This window comes from Salvelinus namaycush, chromosome 7 (genome assembly GCF_016432855.1).
Source record: "Salvelinus namaycush isolate Seneca chromosome 7, SaNama_1.0, whole genome shotgun sequence".
Classification (NCBI taxonomy): Eukaryota; Metazoa; Chordata; class Actinopteri; order Salmoniformes; family Salmonidae; genus Salvelinus; species Salvelinus namaycush.
Window position 1 is genome coordinate 16,108,984 of NC_052313.1, and position 17,807 is coordinate 16,126,790.

The window sequence follows — 17,807 nt, forward strand, 5'->3', positions numbered from 1 at the left end:
CTGCACTGTTGGAGCTAGAAACACAAGCATTTCGCTGCACCTGCGATAGCATCTGCAAATTTGTGCAAGCGACCAATCAACTTTGATTAGTACTTCATCAAATGAATCTGCAATTTGGCCCTGGAAGCAATATGTTATTACCCACTCCCTGATAGGATATGATTGACTCCTCACACCAAAGACTCATATGCATATACATAGCTGGTGTTTCAACTTTTGTCCCAGTGTATGGCCTTTTTCCTAATTGTTCATGTTTATTTAATCTGATTCATCAGTTGAGGAAAGAGACCGTAACAGCAGACCAGAACGGTCGATAGCAACTGGGTGCATTTTCAGTGTATGGTGTGTGTGTGTGTATAGGGAGAGTGAGAGAGAGAAAGACAGAGAAAGAGGGAACAGAGGGAGAGCGAGGGAAAATAGGGAGAGAGAAAGAGAGAGCGGTAACAGACAAGAAGGAGAGCGAACAACAGAGAGACCAAAGGGAGAGAGAAGAAGAGATAAAGAGCGAGAGAGGGCAAGCGAGAGAGAGAGAGAGAGAGAGAGAGAAAGAAAGAGGGCGCATGAGCAAGCGACTGACAGAGGGAGAGAGAGATAATCGAGAGAGAAAGAAAAAGAGAGTGAGGGGAAGGAGGGAGGCAACACTACGTGTGGCTACTTTCAAAACTGCACGGCTTCTCCGGTGAGAGGAACAAAGGAGCACGAAGCACGAAGGAGAAAGATCTATACGCAGCTCAAGGATGACCTTCATATGGCGAGAAAATATCATAGACGCTTTAGAAAAGACAGCATACAAATGTCGGATCTTAATTTGATCACCCTGTTGTTGCAGGACACTCGTAGTGTCTTCAAGGTTTAGAAAGGCTTATAAAGTTTGTGATTTCCATTTTAAAATTTCACTCTTGATTTGCCCTAACGAAAAATGTATCGACCCCGACAATGTCCATTAATTATAATCCACACAATAATTAACATTTCCTGTGGCTGCAGGATACTTTTTCCTGCTGTGAGAAACTTTAAATTTCAAATTGAAATCCTGTGTACAGTAGGTCACAATGGAGCCATTGTTTGAGGGTCCTTGTTGAAACAATGGAGAAATGTTTCACCTTTCAATTGTTTACCAGTCACAAACATTTTCTCAGTAATGTTTTCCCTATGAGCTAAAGGTCTTGTATATGACTCATATGAGCACACTTAATGTAGCAAAATGAAACCTGAGGGAAACAAAATAATGTAGCAAAATGAAACCTGAGGGAAACAAAATAATACAATTGAATTGCCTATATAGCCAATATGGCTATCATAAATCATCCTGTCTTTACCTGGACATGCAAAGAGTCACAGACTCTACAGCCTTGACCTGACATTGCATTTGTATTGTCTTTGGGTTGGGGGGGTTGTAGTTTAGAGAGAGGGAGAGCAACCCTGCCAAATTTGACAGCTGTGTGTGTGCGTGTGTGCGTGCGTGCGCATGTGTTTGTGTGCGTGTGTGAGTGTGTATTCCCCCAGGTGACATAGCTCTGTTCTATCTGTCAACCCTGTGGCAGCAAATTAGCTCCCAAGCTGAGGCAGAGGGTTCCTCCAGCACTGCAGGTTTGTGTGCCTCCATCTTCATGCCTCCATTCCAGTAAACATATGCACACAAACAATGCATTCGCTTTTGATGAAGGTGATTCAGCCTCACAAACGCATCAGATGCATATCTCCTACAAGAAGTCTCACTCCTGCAGGAGGAACATGTATCACGGTGGCCTTTGTTAAAAAAAAAAAAACTGTCTTGTTTTATTTATATCCGGAGCAGATTTTTATCTGGGTTAATTTGAGTTGGCTTTACACTTATAGGATCGTAAATCAGGGGGAAGAAAACGAAAACCGATAAAAACGACTTAATTCATCTTTAATTATATGATAGGGAAACATTTCAAACACTAAAAGATGGGGGAAGAACCTGTCAGTTGGTTTCTTTCCCTTCCCTGGCTCTGTGTTTAGCAGAAATATACTGTAGTCTGACAAATTTGAGATAAGATCAGAACGGCGTTCGCACGGCGTTATCGGGTTGGTCTAAGAGATCCATTATTATGAGGAGTCAGAAGAGATTTGATCAAGCCCGCATCAATCTCCAATGGCAATTGGGGGAAAGTATTTACATTCTCTTACAGTAATATTAGTGTAATTTGACGTAAAACGTCCACTGCAATACAGGCCGCAACACTTATTGTACATATCAGGAAAGTTGTTGAGTATGATGAAGTAATTTATAACTGTATCTGAAAGACCAGTGGTCTCCTGTGTGGATATGTATGTTTCTTTGTTGTCTGTTTTTGTGAGTGTACATGTGTAGGATCTTGATTTGACCTATATTGTCATAGCTAAATAATCCTGCAGCAACAGGATTTGAATATTTTAATGTTGCTTGATCGGTGGTTAGTCTATTAGCTGGCCAAAAGTAGGCTACATGAAAAGTGCAATACTGTTAATATAACCCTGTGTTATTGTCGGATTTCAGTGAATTTATGTAAATCACAAATCACATCTGCATTTCGTGAGGCTCAGGAAAATTCTCAGCAACTAAAGGTAAAATTATGATCCTACACCTGTAGGTATAATCATCTGAGGTAAAATCAACACCACTGGCAAGGGAGAGGGAAAAATGGAGAGGGAGAGGGAGAGGGGGAGAGAGAGAGAGAGAGAAGCGTCTGTCCAGTCCAGTATGAAGCCTCTAATCTAACCCAGCAGTGTGGTGTGCCCGGGCAGAGGCAGATGTTCAAATACTGTTGCCGAGGCGATGGGAAGGGTAGGCATGCCAGCATGGAGACAAGGGTCATAAAAGCTGTGAGGGAAAAAAAATCCCACAAACTGGCAAATGCACAGAGGACAGAACATAAAATAGTTAGGTAAACCAAAAAAACAGCTTCAATTAAGCAATTGTGAAGTCTGGTCTACTCTTGACTACACCTTTGACTGAACTGCAGGCCTATCAGGATCAGAACCGTAGAGATACAATATAATGTTCTACTGTAATTCTGTGATCAGAACATTGCCGATCTCGCTTAAAAATGTAATGTGTTCGAATCCGACCTTCATATTACTTATTAACAATCACATTCTCGAGGGGAACAGCTCAAATGAAGTGGATCCACAATGACACCATTCCACCACTGGCCATTTGAAAACGAGTAGAGCTAACAATAGAGGGTTAAAGTCGCTTGAGTGAAGTCAAGCAGTTCCAACGGCCCTTCTCTCTCCAACGAGGCAGCAGAAAAGGATGAATATCCTCAATCATCATTGTTTCTTTCACCACTTATTTTCCATTACCATTCCGCTTGGCCCGGTGTTGCCATTTCCTGAACTCCTAAATGACGGATGATCAGTACAGCTTCTCTCTCTCTCTCTCTCCCCCACCCCCCCCCCCACCCCCACCATCGAGAAGATGAACTCACAATTGGACTATGGTCGGTTGCTCCACTCTTCTGTGAAACCAAACAGGGTAATTAATTTGCAGTCCAGAAATAAAGGTGCATGCATAATTGACGCTGCTTTGTTAAAATGAACAAATTGGAGTCATCGGTATCATCTCAATAAATCATGGGCTGGCCGGCCATGCTACGGACCCAGCAGCCGTTTCATCACATCTTCAAGCCCAGGGAGAACAGAGGTTTGTTGGGCCAAGGGGAAGAAATGTATCATACTCTGACTTCTGATCCTCTACCCTACAAATCATTAGCCCATCCTTTACAATACCTTTTGATATACATTACCAGTCAAAGGTTTGGACACACCCATTCATTCAAGGGTGTTTATTTATTTGTACTATTTTCTAAATTGTAGAATAATAGTGAAGACATCAGAATGATGAAATAACACATATGGAATCATGTAGTTTCTTCAAAGTAGCCACCCTTTGCCTTGATGACAGCTTTGGACCCTCTTGGCATTCTCTCAACCAGCTTCATGAGGTAGTCAACTGGAATGCATTTCAAATAACAGGTGTGCCTTGTTAAAAGTTAATTTGTGGAATGTCTTTCCTTCTTAATGTGTTTGAGCCAATCAGTTGTGTTGTGACAAGGTAGGGGTGGTATACAGAAGATAGCCCTATTTGGTAAAAGACCAAGTCCATATTATGGCAAGAACAGCTCAAATAAGCAAAGAGAAATGACAGTCCATCATTAATTTAAGACATGGATGTCAATCAATCCAGAAAATGTCAAGAACTTTGGCAGTCGCAAAAACCATCAAGAGCTATGATGAAAATGAGGACCGCCACAGAAAGGAAGACCCAGAGTTACCTCTGCTGCAGAAATTACCTCAGAAATTGCAGCCCAAAGAAATACTTCACAGAGTTCAAGTATCAGACACATCTCAACATCAACTGTTCAGAGGAGTCTGCGGGAATCAGGCCCAAAGAAACCACTACTAAAAGACACCAATAAGAAGAAGAAACTTGCTTTGCCCAAGAAACACGAGAAATGGACATTAGACCGCTGGAAATCTGTCCCTTGGTCTGATGAGTCCAAATTTGAGATGTCTTTGTGAGAGTGAGAGTAGAATAACGGATTATCTCCGCATGTGTGGTTCCCACCATGAAGCATGGAGGAGGAGGTGTGATGGTGTGGGGGTGCTTTGCTGGTGACACTGTCAGTGATTTATTTAGAATTCAAGGCACACTTAACCAGCATGGCTACCACAGCATTCTGCAGCGATACGCCATCCCATCTGGTTTGCGTTTAGTGGGACTATCATTTGTTTTTCAACAGGACAATGACCCAACACACCTCTAGGCTGTGTATGGGCTATTAGACCAAGAAGGAGAGTGATGGAGTGCTGCATCAGATGACCTGGCCTCCACAATCACCCGACCTCAACCCAAGGGATATGTTGGACCGCAGAGTGAAAGAAAAGCAGCCAACAAGTGCTCAGAATATGTGGGAACTCCTTCAAGACTGTTGGAAAGCATTCCAGATGAAACTGGTTGAGAGAATTCCAAGATGGCGTAGCAGTCAGACATCTTTGTCCTCGTCTTTGTCGTGTCCCATTTATATATCTTTTATCTTCTATATTTTTTTCTTTGCATATCTTTTAATATTTTTTTCTAAACCTCAACTTCAAAATAATCACCTGCAACCCGCCTCACCCAATGTGGTGTGGATCTGCTTTTATCTAAAGTATTTTCTTTACTCCTGAATCGGTACCCCAACAGAAGCTAGCCAGCTGACTAGCTACTAGCTAGTAGTCAGCTAACCACTGCTAGCGGTCATCAGCTAACCTTTAACTCAGAAAACTCTCGCCAGTTTGCACAACGCGATTCAAACCAGAGCATACCAGACCTATTTTCTCTCCATATCCCCGGACTCCCACCGCAAGCTCTGAACCTTTTCACCTGGATCATCGCAGCTGGTTAGCTGCAATCCGAGTGTCTACTCCTGGCTAACGTCTCTGTTCCAAAGCAAGCATCAACTAGCCCATGCTAGGCCCATCTCCTGGCTAGCTGAAGAGTTCCATCAGCTACTCCTGGGCTACTATACCTATTTTGCCAATTGGCCTGGACCCATTTTACTGCCGGTGCAGAGCCGGTCCTTCACGACTGGACTACCGACGGAATCTGCCCGAGGGGGTTATTTAACTGGCCCCTCCATCAAGACGTCCCCTGAATGCCCATCTGCTAGCCTGCTAGCTGTCTAGAGCATATCGGCAGTTAGCTGAATAGGTCCATCGAACAATTTCTTGGGCCACTATACCTATTCTGCCAATTGGACTGGTCCCCTTTACCACACGGAACCCTACTAATCCATCACGACTGGTCTACCGACGTAAATGCACGAGGAGGCTATAAACAGACTTCCCCCGCCGCGACGTTCCTCTGAGGCCCTTCTGCTAGCTTGCTAGCCCCGGCCCGCTAGCTGTCTGAATCGCCGTGTCTCCAACCAGCCTCACTGCTCACTGGACCCTTATGAACACTCGGCTACACATGCCTCAACCTCTTGACACTAGGGGGGCGCCATTTCGACTTTGTAAAAATTCGTTCCCAAATTAAACTGCCTCGTACTCAATTCTTGCTCGTACAATATGCATATTATTATTACTATTGGATAGAAAACACTCTCTAGTTTCTAAAACCATTTGAATTATTTCTCTGAGTGAAACAGAACTCATTCTGCAGCACATTTCCTGTCAGGGAGTGAGATTTCAGAAATCGAGGTCCCTGTTCTGAGGTCAGTTTATAAGTCCCCATGTAAGCCATCGGGCTACATGCACTGTATACGCCTTCCTCTAGATGTCAGTAAGCGGGGAGAATTTGAATGGAGTGGATTGCGCAATCTGGTGCCCTATATAAGACCGTGGAACGGAAGTACCGTTCTTTTCAACGGGGCGCCTGGCGCAGCAGGGACATCACAATGGCCTCCTGCAAAGCTTTCGTTTTAGCAGTTCTATATCTCCGGTCATGTTTTTATTCGTTATAGTTGTTAAAGACATCATAAGGTAGTTAATTTAAACCGACTTATAGCAGTTTATATCAGTTTATTGCGATTTTCTGGGATTTCTTTGTCATGCGCTTTCACGAGTTGGACACCTCTCCAGTGGGTGGCTATCGTTAGCTGCTATTTCGACAGGAGAAGAGGACATCTTTCAACCAAAAGACGATTGTTCTGGAGAAAGGACACCTTGCCCAAGATTCTGATGGAAGCTCAGCAAATAGTAAGCAGTCTTTATGCTGTTAATTCGTATTTATGTTGACAAATGTCAAATAATAATTCCGCCATGAATTTCGGTGCGGTCTCGCTTTAGCGCACGCTGTATTGCGCAGTAACGTTAATTTTAAAAATATAACATAGCGATTGCATTAAGAACTAATTTATCTTTCATTTGCTGTCCAATCTGTATTTTTTAGTCAAGTTTATGAATAGTTTTCGATTAGATTAGGTGCCTCTCCAAGATGGCGCCGGACAGATTGCTTGAAGTTTTGGCCACTAATCACATTGTATAACCACGATTTGTGCCGCTAAATATGCACATTTTCGAACAAACTCTATATGCATTGTGTAATATGATGTTATAAGACTGTCATCTGAAGAATTCTGAGAAGGTTAGTGAAAAAATTAATATATTTTGGTGGTTTATACGTTATCGCTATTTTTGGCTTGAATCAATGCTGTTGTGATGTTTGCTATTGTGGTAAGCTAATATAACGCTATATTGTGTTTTCGCTGTAAAACACTTAGAAAATCTGAAATATTGGCTGGATTCACAAGATCTGTGTCTTTCATTTGCTGTACGCTGTGTATTTTTAAGAAATGTTTTATGATGAGTAATTAGGTAATACACGATGGTCTCTGTAGTTATTCTAGTCACTTTGGTGAGAGTTGTGATGGTGGCTGCAATGGTAAACTATGATTTATACCTGAAATATGCAAATTTTTCTAACAAAACATATGCTATACAATAAATATGTTATCAGACTGTCATCTGATGAAGTTGTTTCTTGGTTAGTGGCTATTTATATCTTTATTTGGTCGAATTTGTGATAGCTACTGATGCAGTAAAAAAATGGTGGAGTAAGAAAAGTGGTGTCTTTTGCTAACGTGGTTAGCTAATAGATTTACATATTGTGTCTTCCCTGTAAAACATTTTAAAAATCAGAAATGATGGCTGGATTCACAAGATGTGTATCTTTCATCTGGTGTCTTGGACTTGTGATTTAATGATATTTAGATGCTAGTATTTACTTGTGACGCTATGCTAGGCTATGCTAGTCAGCTTTTTTACTGATGGGGGTGCTCCCGGATCCGGGTTTGGGAGGAATTAGAGGTTAATGTCAATATGCCTTGCCCATTGCTGTTCTGGTTAGTGATTATTGTCTTATTTCACTGTAGAGCCTCTAGCCCTGCTCAATATGCCTTAGCTAACCCTTCAGTTCCACCTCCCACACATGCGATGACATCACCTGGTTTAAATGATGTTTCTAGAGACAATATATCTCTCATCATCGCTCAATGCCTAGGCCTACCTCCACTGTATTCACATCCTACCATACCTTTGTCTGTACATTATGCCATGAATCTACTCTATCGCGCCCAGAAACCTGCTCCTTTTACTCTTTTGTTCCGGACGTACTAGACGACCAGTTCTTATAGCCTTTAGCCGTACCCTTATCCTACTCCTCCTCTGTTCTTCTGGCGATGTAGAGGTTAATCCAGGCCCTGCAGTACCTAGCTCCACTCCTATTCCCCAGGTGCTCTCATTTGTTGACTTCTGTAACTGTAAAAGCCTTGGTTCCATGCATGTTAACATTAGAAGCCTCCTCCCTAAGTTTGTTTTATTCACTGCTTTAGCACACTCTGCCAACCCGGATGTCCTAGCCGTGTCTGAATCCTGGCTTAGGAAGACCACCAAAACCCCAGAAATTTCCATCCCTAGCTATAACATTTTCCGACAAGATAGAACGGCCAAAAGGGGCGGTGTTGCAATCTACTGCAGAGAGAGCCTGCAGAGTTCTGTCTTACTATCCAGGTCTGTACCTAAACAATTCGAGCTTCTACTTTTAAAAATCCACCTTTCCAGAAACAAGTCTCTCACTGTTGCCAGTTGCTATAGACCACCCTCTGCCCCCAGCTGTGCTCTAGACACCATATGTGAACTGATTTCCCCCATCTATCTTCAGAGCTTGTGCTGCTAGGTGACATAAACTGGGACATGCTTAACACCCCAGCCATCCTACAATCTAAGCTTGATGCCCTCAATCTCACACAAATTATCAATGAACCTACCAGGTACAACCCCAAATCTGTAAACACGGACACCCTCAGATATCATCCTAACCAACGTGCCCTCCAAATACACCTCTGCTGTTTTCAACCAAGATCTCAGCGATCACTGCCTCATTGCCTGCATCACTTCAGCGAGCAGGCCTTTCTAATCGACCTGGCCCGGGTATCCTGGAAGGATATTGACCTCATCCCGTCAGTAGAGGATGCCTGGTTATTCTTCAAAAGTGACTTCCTCACCATCTTAAATAAGCATGCCCCATTCAATTTTTTTTAACCAGGAACAGATGGTTCTCTCTAGACCTGACCGCCCTTGACCAGCACAAAAACATCCTGTGGCGTTCTGCATTAGCATCGAATAGCCCCTGTGATATGCAACTTTTCAGGGAAGTTAGGAACCAATATACACAGGCAGTTAGGAAAGCTAAGGCTAGCTTTTTCAAGCAGAAATTTGCACCCTGTAGCACAAACCCCAAAAAGTTCTGGGACACTGTAAAGTCCATGGAGAATAAGAGCACCTCCTCCCAGCTGCCCACTGCACTGAGGCTAGGAAACACTGTCACCACCGATAAATCCATTATAATTGAGAATTTCAATAAGCATTTTTTTACGGCTGGCCATGCTTTCCACCTGGCTACCCCGGTCAACTGCCCTGCACCCCCACAGCAACTCGCTCAAGCCTCCCACATTTCTCCTTCACCCAAATCAAGATAGCTGATGTTCTGAAAGAGCTGCAAAATTTGGACCCCTACAAATCAGCCGGGCTAGACAATCTGGACCCTCTCTTTCTAAAATGATCTGACGAAATTGTTGCAGCCCCTATTACTAGCCTGTTCAACCTCACTTTCGTATCGTCTGAGATTCCCAAAGATTGGAAAGCAGCCGTGGTCATCCCCCTCTTCAAAGGGGGAGACACTCTAGACCCAAACTGCTACAGACCTTTATATATCCTACCCTGCCTTTCTAAGATCTTAGAAAGCCAAGTTAGCAAACAGATTACCGACCATTTCGAATCCCACTGTACCTTCTCCGCTATGCAATCTGGTTTCAGAGCTGGTCATGGATGCACCTCAGCCACGCTCAAGGTCCTAAACGATATCACAACCGCCATCGATAAGAGACAATACTGTGCAGCCGTATTCATCGACCTGGCCAAGGCTTTCGACGCTGTCATTCACCACATTCTTATCGGCAGACTCAACAGCCTTGGTTTCTCAAATGATTGCCTCGCCTGGTTCACCAACTACTTCTCAGATAGAATTCAGTGTGTCAAATCGGAGGGCCTGTTGTCCGGACCTCTGGCAGTCTCTATGGGGGTGCCACAGGGTTCAATTCTCGGGCCGACTCTCTTCTCTGTATACATCAATGATGTCGCTCTTGCTGCTGGTGATTCTCTGATCCACCTCTACGCAGACGACACCATTCTGTATATTTCTGGACCTTCTTTGGACACTGTGCTAACTAACCTTCAGACGAGCTTCAATGCCATAACAACTCTCTTTCTGTGGCCTCCAACTGCTCTTAAATGCAAGTAAAACTAAATGCATGCTCTTCAACCGATCGCTGCCCGCACCTGCCCACCCTTCCAACATCACTACTCTGGACGGTTCTGACTTAGAATATGTGGACAACTACAAATACCTAGGTGTTTGGTTAGACTGTAAACTCTCCTTCCAGACTCACATTAAGCATCTCCAATACAAAATTAAATCTAGAATCGGCTTCCGATTTCGCAACAAAGCATCCTTCACTCATGCTGTCAAACATACCCTCGTAAAACTGACCCCCCTACTGATCCTCGACTTCGGCGATGTCATTTACAAAATAGCCTCCAACACTCTACTCAACAAATTGGACGCAGTCTATGACAGTGCCAACCGTTTTGTCACCAAAGCCCCATATACAGTGGGGCAAAAAAGTATTTAGTCAGCCACCAATTGTGCAAGTTCTCCCACTTAAAAAGATGAGAGAGGCCTGTAATTTTCATCATAGGTACACTTCAACTGTGACAGACAAAATGAGAAAATAAATTCCAGAAAATCACATTGTAGGATTTTTTATGAATTTATTTGCAAATAATGGTGGAAAATAAGTATTTGGTCACCTACAAACAAGCAAGATTTCTGGCTCTCACAGACCTGTAACTTCTTCTTTAAGAGGCTCCTCTGTCCTCCACTCGTTACCTGTATTAATGGCACCTGTTTGAACTTGTTATCAGTATAAAAGACACCTGTCCACAACCTCAAACAGTCACACTCCAAACTCCACTATGGCCAAGACCAAAGAGCTGTCAAAGGACACCAGAAACAAAATTGTAGACCTGCACCAGGCTGGGAAGACTGAATCTGCAATAGGTAAGCAGCTTGGTTTGAAGAAATCAACTGTGGGAGCAATTATTAGGAAATGGAAGACATACAAGACCACTGATAATCTCCCTCGATCTGGGGCTCCACGCAAGATCTCACCCCGTGGGGTCAAAATGATCACAAGAACGGTGAGCAAAAATCCCAGAACCACACGGGGGGACCTAGTGAATGACCTGCAGAGAGCTGGGACCAAAGTAACAAAGCCTACCATCAGTAACACACTACGCCGCCAGGGACTCAAATCCTGCAGTGCCAGACGTGTCCCCCTGCTTAAGCCAGTACATGTCCAGGCCCGTCTGAAGTTTGCTAGAGAGCATTTGGATGATCCAGAAGAAGATTGGGAGAATGTCATATGGTCAGATGAAACCAAAATATAACTTTTTGGTAAAAACTCAACTTGTCGTGTTTGGAGGACAAAGAATGCTGAGTTGCATCCAAAGAACACCATACCTACTGTGAAGCATGGGGGTGGAAACATCATGCTTTGGGGCTGTTTTTCTGCAAAGGGACCAGAACGACTGATCCGTGTAAAGGAAAGAATGAATGGGGCCATGTATCGTGAGATTTTGAGTGAAAACCTCCTTCCATCAGCAAGGGCATTGAAGATGAAACGTGGCTGGGTCTTTCAGCATGACAATGATCCCAAACACACCGCCCGGGCAACGAAGGAGTGGCTTTGTAAGAAGCATTTCAAGGTCCTGGAGTGGCCTAGCCAGTCTCCAGATCTCAACCCCATAGAAAATCTTTGGAGGGAGTTGAAAGTCCGTGTTGCCCAGCAACAGCCCCAAAACATCACTGCTCTAGAGGAGATCTGCATGGAGGAATGGGACAAAATACCAGCAACAGTGTGTGAAAACCTTGTGAAGACTTACACAAAACATTTGACCTCTGTCATTGCCAACAAAGGGTATATAACAAAGTATTGAGATAAACTTTGTTATTGACCAAATACTTATTTTCCACCATAATTTGCAAATTAATTAATACAAAATCCTACAATGTGATTTTCTGGATTTTTAAAAATCATTTTGTCTGTCATAGTTGAAGTGTACATATGATGAAAATTACAGGCCTCTCATCTTTTTAAGTGGGAGAACTTGCACAATTGGTGGCTGACTAAATACTTTTTTGCCCCACTGTACTACCCACTACTGCGACCTGTACACTCTCGTTGGCTGGCCCTCACTTCATACTCGTCGCCAAACCCACTGGCTCCAGGTCATCTACAAGTCTTTGCTAGGTAAAGCCCCACCTTATCTCAGCTCACTGGTCACCATAGCAGCACCCACCCGTAGCACGCGCTCCAGCAGGTATATCTCACTGGTCACTCCCAAAGCCAGTTCCTCGTTTGGCCACCTTTCCTTCCAGTTCTCTGCTGCCAATGACTGGAACGAACTGCAAAAATCACTGAAGCTGGAGACACATATCTCCCTCACTAGCTTTAAGCACCAGCTGTCAGAGCAGCTCACAGATCACTGCACCTGTACATAGCCCATCTGTAAATAGCCCATCCAACTACCTCATCCCCATACTGTATTTATTTATTTATCTTGCTCCTTTTCACCCCAGTATCTCTACTTGCACATTCATCTTCTGCACATCTACCATTCCAGTGTTTAATTGCTATATAGTAATTACTTCGCCACCATGGCCTATTTATTGCCTTGCCTCCCTTATCTTACCTCATATGCACACACTGTATATAGACTTTTTCTACTGTATTATTCACTGTATGTTTGTTTATTCCATGTGTAACTCTGCGTTATTGTATGTGTCGAACTGCTTTGCTTTATCTTGGCCAGGTCGCAGTTGTAAATGAGAACTTGTTCTCAACTAGCCTACCTGGTTAAATAAAGGTGAAATAAAAAATGAATAAATAAAGAAAGAATGCCAAGAGTGTAGAAAGCTGTCATCAAGGCAAAGGGTGGCTACTTTGAAGAATCTCACATCTCAAATATATTTTTATTTGTTTAACACTTTTGTGTTATTTCATCGTTTTGATGTCTTCACTATTATTCTACGATATAGAAATGAGTAAAAATAAAGAAAACCCTTGAATGAGTGGGTGTGTCCAAACTTTTGACTGGTACTGTATATTTGATGTCCAGTTATATGTTATGCTGTCATTTCTCTCTCCACACTTATCTATTTTGGCAGACTGGGCTCTGGGAGTGAGGTTGTTGCAGGAGTTGTGAAGGTAGGTGTGGGGTCGGGCCAGGACGATACTAGTATCGTGATAATCATTAGTATTGTGGCAAGGAAACAAAGCACAAAGCAGATTTAACTTCTTTAGGAAAACAGACATGATGTTGGAAGCAAACATCATTATGTTGTCATCCAGAATCACATTTATATATTTTCCAAACTATAGCACACAATATTTGACCAAACAGTTTGGTCTGCTTTGTGTTTACATTGTTGCCATGGAAAAATATTGAAATACTGGTATCTTCACAGACCTAGTGTGGGGTGGTGCCTCATCTTGTGTGTGTGTGTGTGTGTGTGTGTGTGTGTGTGTGTGTGTGTGTGTGTGTGTGTGTGTGTGTGATAAGAATAATACATCTGTATAGTCTGCTGCTCATCAATAACGTACACAGAAACACCTGGATGAGATGGTCATTCATTTCAGTGTGTTAAATCAATGGTAGAATTACACCGCTGCTTATATCCCCATCTGACAGCCAAGGGACCCCTGTTTAGCCCGTCCAGCCTGCTTGACTGGGTAAAGTAGCCATGGTGAAGCCATCAAGCTATGTGACACAATATACTGAGAGGCATATTGAATGCGACGCTAACTGCTTACACAATTCGGGGAAATAAAGATTTTCACAATGGTAGCAATCAGTCCTGACTGGTATGAGAATGAATGGATAAAGCTCAATTAAGCGCAGCCCAAACTCCAAAGGATTAGGTTGCAGTGAGCGAAAGTAGTTGAAATAAATAATATACATTTGAACCCAGGGCTGGTAGAATGGTTTCTGGTGTCCCTGCACAATTGCTTATGATATATTGGAGAAATACATTGATGACTTGATTTCCGGAAAAGAATACTTCAACTGGTATTTTATTCCTGTTGTCACTGTTGAGCGTTATTTTATTATATTGATATGATATATTTAACCAATAAGGCCCGAGGGGGTGTGGTATTTGGCCAATATACCATGGCTAAGGATGTTCTTTAGCACAACGCAACGCGGAGTGCCTGGATTACAGCCCTTAGCCGTGGTATATTGGCCATATACCATAAACCCCCGAGGTGCCTTATTGCTATCATAAACATTTTACCAACGTAATTAGAACAGTCCAAATAAATGTTTTGTCATACCCGTGGTATACGGTCTGATATACCATGGCTTTCAGCCAATCAGCATTCAGGGCTCGAACCACCCAGTTTATAATGAAGTTTATAGTGAACCAGGTTATATCTTGGAGCTATGCCATGAGAGTCTTGAAAAAATAATAGCCCACTGGGCAAAAACTGGTTAAATTAATGTTGTTTCCACGAATTTCAATCATAAAATTCAATGTTATGACATTGAATCAACGTGGAAAACTGATTGGATTTGAACCAAGTCATCATTTTAAGGGAATTTCACCCAAATTTAAACCTAAATCCAATGACATGATGATTTTTTATTTTATTGATTTCACATTGAATTCATGTTATTTGACGACTAAACCAAATGTAAATCAAAACTAGACGTTGAACGGACGTCTGTGCCCACCCAGTGGAAGATTAATCAGCCAGTTTCTTACTCCATTTTCAGCTTGATTTGGTCCTTATTTCTGCAGTGGCGACAAAACACTCAACAACACTCCATCATGTGCAACGTTGATTTTATTTAACCTTTGTCTTAACAGGGAGTCATGCTGACACCAAGGTCTCTTATTAAAGATGAGCCCTGTAATTACAAAAACTATACACATCAATAGAAAAATGGTTCTCAATCAGCCGTCTGATGAATACTTATTGACAAGAATAAGTAACTTCCTTTCTTCCTACTGTCTGGTTGTCACAAACATCACCTTAAAGAATATTTGTGTTTATGATATTTTTTTATTCTCTAACACAATGGAATAAATATATATCTAATATCATAAATATCATTAATCAGGTAAATCTGATTTACTGATGATATTTTATAATTTTGCGGGTGTCTTAGACGATGAAAAAAGGTCCAAAAGGAAAAAAGAAAGTGAAAAAATGTATTGGATGAAGTGTAAAAGAGAAGATATTCTGCTGTATAGCTTGGACGTCATCATCAGCATATCCTTTAGATTGAGTCAGTAATCATTCTTCTTTCAGGTGGTTTGTGACGACCAGACAGACTTGCCATGGCAGCAGTAGAAAGAAAAGCCAGTCATCTGTTCTTTTTCAGCTTGTCAATAAGTATTCATCCGTTCTTTCGCCAGAGCCAACGTTTCCTTTGTCAGGAGGAATGAGAAGACCTGTTATAGATGTTTATTAAAGGCCTCCTATGCACCCTGTTGTCCACATTCATCTGCTAAGGAGAACAAAAGGAGAAAGGGCTGCCAATCAATGATCCGTTGCTATGATAAATGCAATTATTTCGGTGGTATGACATTCTCTGGAGATGCAGTACGCTCCTTGTTCTCCTTTGGAGACAGTATCAGCCTCCGGCCTTTATTGATAAGATACCACAGCTACAAAGTCCCAAGGGCATGGTTGACAGGGAGACACAACCAATTCTTTAACTGATAGTTAGTTCTCAGAATCAGAGAATTGTGACATTCTTAAATAATTGATGCTGGATATTGTTGTTTAGTTCAATGTAGTTAGTTGTTTTTAAGAATGTTTGGCTATATGTATTACTTAAACGCTTACTAAAGAGATGTTTCTTTGAATATCCTTTCTTTGGTAATGGCAGTTAATGACCGAGGATGAATGTATATATCTTCATATGCAGTTTGCATGTTTTCCACAGCAGAGAAGGACTGAGATACACAGCGTTTTTGTGGTAAACACACACACACACACACACACATCTGGCTCTCTCCCACCAGGCTGTCCAATCCATCTCTCCTCAGCAGAAGGTGGAAATCAGCTGAGACCGCTGCCAATACATCATCCATTTGGAGGCTGAGAGGAAGAGAGAGAGAGAGAGAGAGAGAGAGATAGTAAAGGATCTCCAGCAACCCACACAACAGTCATAATTTCACTAATCATCCATGTGTCCTCTGACAGCTTATCTGGTAGGGGAGAGACCATTAGCTAGGAGAAATTGCCCGTCTGTCCTCAACGACAGTTCACCTCCTAGGTAACACCATCACCATCAGAACAGAGATAAACACACCACGCCACACACCATCCCTCCCATCTAAACCATTCTAACAGGGGAAAATGGTGTCCGATATATTGCTTCTTCCGCAATGTCAACGAGGAACACCACATGATGACAGAGTCATCTTTCATCCTTCCATGACTTATGTGACAGCTGTCGTCAAGGAGACTTGTCACATTATATACTTTACGTAGGGCGGTGGCAGGAACGTGTGTGTTTGTGTATGTGTGTGTCCTAGCAGCCATATGCTCATATATCAATGCAAACACGAAATGATCATGCTCTGTCTGATTCTGATGTGTGTGTGTGTGTGTGTGTGTGTGTGTGTGTGTGTGTGTGTGTGTGTGTGTGTGTGTGTGTGTGTGTGTAGTCTTGAGGAAATAATTTTAACATTCTTCCACATTCGATGAGACAGCTTCCTCATCCTTGTGAGAAGCTATGAAGCTTTGCAATTTTAATAAAAATCTGTCCTGAAACTCATATGGGAGTGTGTTTATTTGGCCTGGCCTGTCTTGTGAAATAATGCCTTCTCCAGTTCTCCTTGTCCTTCTCCTAATCCCGGTTGGGAGAACATACTTTCTGCCCGACTGCCTGATAGATTGAATCTTTAATAATACTGGGGAGGTTTAAGGAATTGGGAGCCGCTTTGCATCCTCCAGGCACCTTTTTAGTAGGCCTTTGAAACGGGGAAGAATAATTCTATATACACAAGGCCCTATTCAGTCAATCAGCGGTGCTGGACTTCGGGGGAAAAGTCCATGTCATACAGTCCTTCAGAAAGTATCCATACCCCTTGATTTTTCCACATTTTGTGGTGTTACAGCCTGAATTCAAAATGGATTAAATAGATTTTTTTCTCTCACCCATCTACACACTATACCCCATAATGACAAAGGGAAAACATGTTTTTAGAAATGTTTGGAAATGTATTAAAAATGAAATACAGAAATGTCTCATTTACATAAGTATTCTCACCCTTGAGTCAATCATTTGTAGAAGCAGCTTTGGCGGAGATTACAGATGTGAGTCTTTTTGGGTAAGTCTCTAAGTTACACCTGGATTGTACAATATTTGGCTATTATTATTTTTACAATTCTTCAAGCTCTGTCAAGTTGATTGCTGATCATTGCTAGACAACCATTTTCAAGTCTTGCCATAGATTTTCAAGCAAATTTAAGTCATAACTGTAACTAGGCCATTCAATGTCGTCTTGGTAAGCAATTCCAGTGTAGATTTGGCCTTGCTGAAAGGTGAATTTGTCTCCCAGTGTCTGTTGGAAAGCAGACTGAACCAGGTTTTCCTCTAGGATTTTGCTTATTTCGTTTCATTTTATCCCAAAAAAAACTCCCTAGTCCTTGCCGATGATAAGCATACCCATAACA